At 40.1% G+C, this 6,960-nt stretch overlaps 1 pseudogene; it reads left to right on the top strand.

The window, feature by feature from the left end:
* Window positions 1-220: 220 nt before the first annotated feature.
* Window positions 221-5,049, top strand: LOC112070054 (Fc receptor-like protein 2; annotated as a pseudogene).
* The last annotated feature ends 1,911 nt before the right edge of the window (window positions 5,050-6,960 follow it).

A 6,960-nucleotide genomic window follows, 5' to 3' on the forward strand; every position in this document is an offset into this window, starting at 1 on the left:
CCAAGTTTGAGCCAATGTGGGTTAATCTTATAGAATACAGACATGCATACTGTAAATTCTAACTAAAACGAGTCAACATACATACGGAAATGTAATTTTATCAAAACTTTACAGCAACAGCTCAATTATTTTAAACACCAAGCATATATGCAGATGTTTTAATATTCTGGTCTGATTTTCTCAGCTCTGCCTGAAACTACACTGACTGAGAGCCAACCCTGTGTTCCCTGGAGAGACAGTTACTCTGACGTGTTCAGTAGGGTCTGACAGTATCTGGAGCTATCAGTGGTACAAAGACAGGAATGATAATGTAGTACCAGTCTGTCACACACACTATAACAGGAGACACCCTCACCATCAGTAGAGCTGCTGAGCTGACCAGGGTCTCTACTTGTGTCAGGGACAGAGAAGATCCAGACCCACATCTTCACAACCAAGTAATGTTATTATCCTCACTGTGAATGGTGAGTTACTTTGTTGTGTCTCTCGTTGTGTGTCAAACACTATTTATATTGAGTCAATCAAATAGACATGGTCAGTGTGTTAATATTTAGTTACTGTATTACCTACTGAAGTAAGATCATCATTGGAAAGATTGGTTCTCTGACTACATATGTCTTAATATTTAACTGTTTTCCTACAGCTCTGCCCACGACCTCAGTGAGTATCTCTCCTCAGGGTCTCCTCTACTCTGGAGAGACAGTCAGCATGCAGTGTTACATATCAATGTACACAGACTGGACGTACAGCTGGTTTACAGGCAACAACCTCAAATCCAGTACGCCTGGTCAAACCATCACCACTCTGTCTAACCAGGCTGGTCAGTACAGATGTGTTGGGGTGAGGACAGGTCGGCCTCAGTGGTCTCAACTCAGTGTTTTCCTCCCTATCAGAGTCACTGGTGAGTTCACTATTGATGCTCCATTGCTAACTTGTTGAGGTTGTAGTGTATCAGGACACTGGATCTTTACACTCAATCCTATTGCAATACCAACAGATTATCAGCCGTCGACTACACTGACTTCAGACAAAGAGAACATATTCACAGGAGACAGAGTGACACTGATCTGTACTGTAGAGTCTTCTGGATGGAAGTTTTACTGGTACAGACACAGACCAGACTCTACACCAGTAACCACAACCTCTGTATACTCCTACACACTCAGCTGGGTCAGTGTCTCTGATGGAGGACAGTACTGGTGCAGAGCTGGGAGAGGAGACCCAGTCTACTACACAATGTTCAGTGACCCAGTCCAGATAAATGTTACTGGTGAGTCAGAAACAGTTTTGTGATTATTGCATGCTATTTATATTGATAGAAAGTAATTTAGGGTATAATATTTTGTCTGCTTACTGTATCCCAACAACTGTAGCTAACTTGAACCTATATTCATGAGTAACCTATTGATAAATACACACATTTAAAATTGAGCAATTTCTTATTCAGTTAGTTGTTTGTGTTGTGTCTGTGCAGAGGTACCTGTAGCTGTTCTGATCCTCCAACCCAACTGGACCCAGATATTCAGTGGAGAAACAGTTACTATGAGATGTGACATACAGGGGGGAGGAGACTCTGACTGGAACTACAGATGGTATAAGAATAGTCAGTCAGTGATCCCCTTTAACACAAAGCCTGAGTACAGAATCAGTCCTGTCTACATGTCTAACAGTGGTTCATATACCTGTGACGGTGTAAAGGGAAACAAGATCTCCAAGATCAGTGATGCTGTACAACTGAATGTGTCTGGTAAGTCTATCTAAGATGATATGAGTCATGATGGTTGTCTAGAATATTTGTTATATTAAAAGTTTGAAACCTGCCTTTCCTTCTGAACAGGTAAACCCAAGGCTGTCCTGAGTATCTCTCCTCAGTGGCTGAACCCTGGAGACTCAGTGATTCTGAACTGTGAAGTTGACAAGATGTCTACAGGCTGGAGGTTCTCCTGGTACAGGACTGTTCCCTACAGAGCTGGGTTACCCTCCCTATCAGACAAGTCTTACTCTCTACAGCCCCTATCTGACAATGTGACTACTGAAGACTCCTACACTCTGATCCCTGCTGGTCCTACTCCCACAGGAGGATATGTGTGTAGAGCTGGGAGAGGAGACCCAGTCTATGACACACTCTATTGAAACATATTTAAGTCTCCCTCGTGTGTATAATATATATTATTTAACTAATGGGGTTGACTCTTACTCTCTTTGTTGTAGATCGGCAGTCTTCAGTGTCTCTCAGAATAAGTCCCAACACAACTCAACACTTTAGATCGAAGTCTCTCTCACTGAGCTGTGAGGAGAAGGGGAACTCTACTGGATGGAGACTGATGAGATACACAGAGAGAGGAGTAGAGTCAGGGTGTGTCTCTAACTGGGGATCAATAACAGGGTCCACATGTACCATCAGCTACACATACACATGGTACAGTGGAGTGTTCTGGTGTGAGTCTGGATCAGGAGAGTACAGTAATGCTGTCAACATCACAGTGGATGGTACGTCTGTTGTACGACATTCACACAAAAAACAACAACATTTCAATGTATGATAGGATGTTCAATTCTGTAACTGAATTGCATCGCTTATAAAATACAAATTAATACGATTGAGGATGATGACTCCAGTATGCAGATTTACAGTATTATTTATATATTATGTTAAACAGMTGGTGATGTGATCCTGGAGAGCCCTGTCCATCCCATGACTGAAGGAGACTCTGTGACTCTGCGCTGCAAATACTGGACAACCAGCTCAAACATCAAGGCTGATTTCTACAAAGATGGAGTACTCATCAAGAATGAGACCACAGGAGAGATGACCATCCCTGCAGTATCCAAGTCAGATGAAGGATTCTACAAATGCAAATAYCCTGACAAGGGAGAATCACCAGAGAGCTGGATGACAGTGAGAGGTGAGTGCTGTCTGTGTGAGAGTTACTGTGAATGTGTGTATGTTTGTGTCTCGATAGTAAAACATGTGTTTTGCTAGTCCCTCCAGGTTCTGTTGTCTCCATCTCTCTGCCCAGGCTGCTGTGTGGTCTACTGGCGGTGTCTCCCTTTCTACTGGTGTCCATCGTGCTGATGGTGAAATGCTGCAGGGCTCGAGGTGAGCACTTTCTTTCAGTGTCTCTACAATCAGCTGATCCAGCTGGAGATTCTCCTTCTTTATGGCATGCTTTTATATCACTGTTAGACTAATGTGGAATGAAATGGTTCATTTCAAATGTAAATAGTCAAAGTGTCCAGGGGCAGCTATTTCTGTTAAATGTCTTTTATGGAAGCTTTCTCACAAAAAGGCAAACTATAGTTTTCATAATGTAGCCTGGCGAAAGTAAACCCAGTACAGAACACAAACTAATTTGAGGTTGTATATTCTGTCAAAGCTTACATTTAAATAGGATAATGTAGGAGGGAAATCACTGCAAGGTGAAGTCACCATAAAGTACAWTTCAGTCTAAATCACCATCTAGTGAAATAAATSTGTTAGTAAAGTRCATAAAAACAACCTGAGTTTAATAAGTAYAAAGTAAAATGCATAAACGGTAGTAGCTCAGCTTTCTATAAAATAACAAGAAAATACAAAGACCACAATGTTCACAGTTAGAATGAACTTTCCAACATTTCAAATACCTGAGTACAAGATGTCCATAAAACAAAATGACATTGTGCATGAAAAACAGAAATATATATTTTGTCAGAAATCAATATGAATAGTTACAAACACACTGCCCACATGATACCCTAACCCCACACGGAACAGTAGATCCTCATCTCCCCCATACAGCACTGGGGGAAATGTCATATCAACATATCAATTACAACTCAAAAATGTAACATAATACAACACACTGAAGCTTTACATGAAAAAAAATGTAATTCTGATAATTACTCACTCTTCAAATAATATTATCAACTCCACAACATGGTTCTGAGAACACTGCTATTCAGCTAGCAAGAAGCTAACTTCCTCATGTCAATGTGAAAGTATCAACAGGTTAACATGACCATCTGGCATAAATATTACAAAAACTCTTAAACACTGCAGATGATGCGAAATATGATATATTCCGGTACGGAGTAAGAAAAAAAAAAAAGTATTATTTACCCATCTAAAGTAATGTTGGACCACGATGGATTTCAACAGCTCTCCAGTGTAATTGCTTGCTTACACACTGCTCATGCACATTCCCATGCACACATTATTTATGGCCTCTCTTAAAAGGGACAGTGCCATCTAGTGGATATTTAAGCAAAAAGGCCCGAGGGGTGTGGTATATGGCCAATATACCAAGGCTAAGGTCTGTTCTTTACACAACGCAACGAGGAGTGCCTGGATACAGCCCTGAGCCGTGGTATATTGGCCATATACCACAAACCCCAGAGGTGCCTTATTGCTATTATAATCTAGTTATCAATGTAATTAGAGCAGTAAAAATACATGTTTTGTCATACCCTTGGTATACAGTCTGATTTACCACAGCTGTCAGCCAGTCAGCGTTCAGTACTTGAACCACCCAGTTCATAAAAATGAATACAGCTACGTGCTTTTACCACATGGCTACAGTTACTTCTGATGGATTACAGTTTAAAGAGCAGTTTGAACAGTTAACCTCTAATGGTACTCTCCATACGTTTTCTCCCTGTAGGTTTGTGTTCAACAGTTAAATCTCCTCAAGACCAGATACGATCTGACGATGTCATCGAACAGACTGAATCATCCGTGTGATCATAACAGTATGAACTGTATACTGAGCAACAATTTGAATGATTTGACATTTTGACATTGATATATGATAGTGTTTACTGAGTTTAATATCACTGAATGGAATTTCACAAATGCTGAATGTTATTGTTTTGTAAGTTGACATTTTTTAGCTTTTGGTGGCTCATATGCTTTCCTCTGTTATTGTTGATGGTCTTGCTTTTTCTTGAAATATTACACTTCTCTCTTTATTTCAGTTTGTTACTTAAACAAGAGTGTAGTGCCTGTTTATGTTTAAAAGTGGAATATGCTGTATTTTTTATGTTGTATTTTACATAAAACCATCCATTTTACATACAGGTGTTGACAGTGCATTCGGTAAGTATTTAGACCGCTTGACTTTTTCCACATTTTGTTACATCACAGACATATTCTGAAATGGAATTTAAAAAAGTTTTCCCCACTCATCATTCTACACACAATACCCCATAATGACAAAGCAAAAATAGGTTTTTAGAGATTTTAGCAAAAAACAATGAAAAAATAGTGAAATATGTAATTTACATAAGTATTCAAACCCTTTTCTCAGTGCGTTGTTTTAGCACCTTTGGCAGCGATTACAGCCTCGAGTTTTTCTTGGGTATGACACTAAAAGCTTGCATACCTGTATTTAGGAAGTTTCTCCCATTCTTCTCTGCAGATTCTCCAAGCTCTGTCAGGTTGGATGGGAGCGTCACTGCACAAGCTATTTTCAGGTCTCTCCAGAGATGTTTGATCGGTTCCATTCCAGACTCTGGCTGGGCCACTCAAGGACATTCAGAGACTTGTCCCGAAGCCACTCCTGCATGGTCTTGGCTGTGTACTTAGGGTCGTTGTCCTGTTGGAAGGTGAACTTCGCCCCAGTCTGAGGTCCTGAGCGCAGGTTTTCATCAAGGATCTCTCTGTACTTTGCTCTGTTCATCTTTCCCTTGATCCTGACGAGTCTCCCAGTCCCTGCCGCTGAAAAAATCCCCACAGCTGATGCTGCCACCACCATGCTTCACCGTACGGACCGGTGCCAGGTTCCTCCAGACGTGATGCTTGGCATTCAGGCAAAATAGTTAAATCTTGGTTTCATCAGACCAGAGAACCTTGTTTCTCATGGTCTGAGTGTAACGGTTTCTTCCATAGGTGAAGGAGAAGGACCAAAGTGCGCGCGGCTAGTGTTAAACATATTTAATAAAGAACAAGTGAAACACTACAAACAACAATACAAAATAACAAATGTGCAAAAACCGAGACAGACCTATCTGGTGCAGACAATCACAGAGACAGGAAACAAACACCCACAAAATCCCAACACAAAACAAGCCTCCTATATATGATTCTCAATCAGGGACAACGATTACCATCTGCCTCTGATTGAGAACCATATTAGGCTGGACATAGAAACAGACAAACTAGACACACAACATAGAATTCCCACCCAGCTCACGTCCTGACCAACACTAAACAAGCAAAACACATAATAACTCTGGTCAGGACGTTACACTGAGAGTCCTTTAGGTGCCTTATGGCAAACTCCAAGCGGGCTGTCATATGCCTTTTAGTGAGGAGTGGCTTGGTTTATATTTGATTGAATGACCTATTATAACTAATTTGGAACATGTATAGTTTGTTATTAACTAAATTAATGCATGTTTCTATATACATATATACTGTCTATGTAAGTCTATTAATTGTTGTATTTTTACAGTAGTTGTTATAGGAGCCAGATGAGTGTTCCACTATGTAAGTGTAATGGAGAAGGTGTGTTGTATTTTGTATTCATTTTCATATATAAAATAAAAAGTGCACATTTCTTACATCATTGTATTGCTTTGGGGGGGAAATTATGTAAGTGCATATTCCTTTTACTGTCTGTATTGCCGAGTTGAAACAACGCATTTAATATTAGAAAATTCCTATTAATTTATTATTATGTAAAGCAACACTCACTAACAAAATCTCTATGCACCACAGTGCAGTCAGTTTCCTGTAAACCACATTCAGATTGACTTCTACTGATATGAACCCATACAGAAGTGTTCCATGTCTGTACTATTATGATGAGATAGAGAGAGGAAGGAGTAAGAGGGCAGAACCAGTACACTGAGGGGTTATGTTGTTGCTATGTGACCAATGACCATATTAGTATCTATATTGTCTGTAAGAAATTGGAACCTCAAATTGTATGTGTACAATACTGTTGTATATTCTGTTGCCCCTTCTGTTGACAAGGCTCT

This window comes from Salvelinus sp. IW2-2015, unplaced genomic scaffold, assembly GCF_002910315.2.
Source record: "Salvelinus sp. IW2-2015 unplaced genomic scaffold, ASM291031v2 Un_scaffold1212, whole genome shotgun sequence".
In the NCBI taxonomy this organism is placed as follows: Eukaryota; Metazoa; Chordata; class Actinopteri; order Salmoniformes; family Salmonidae; genus Salvelinus; species Salvelinus sp. IW2-2015.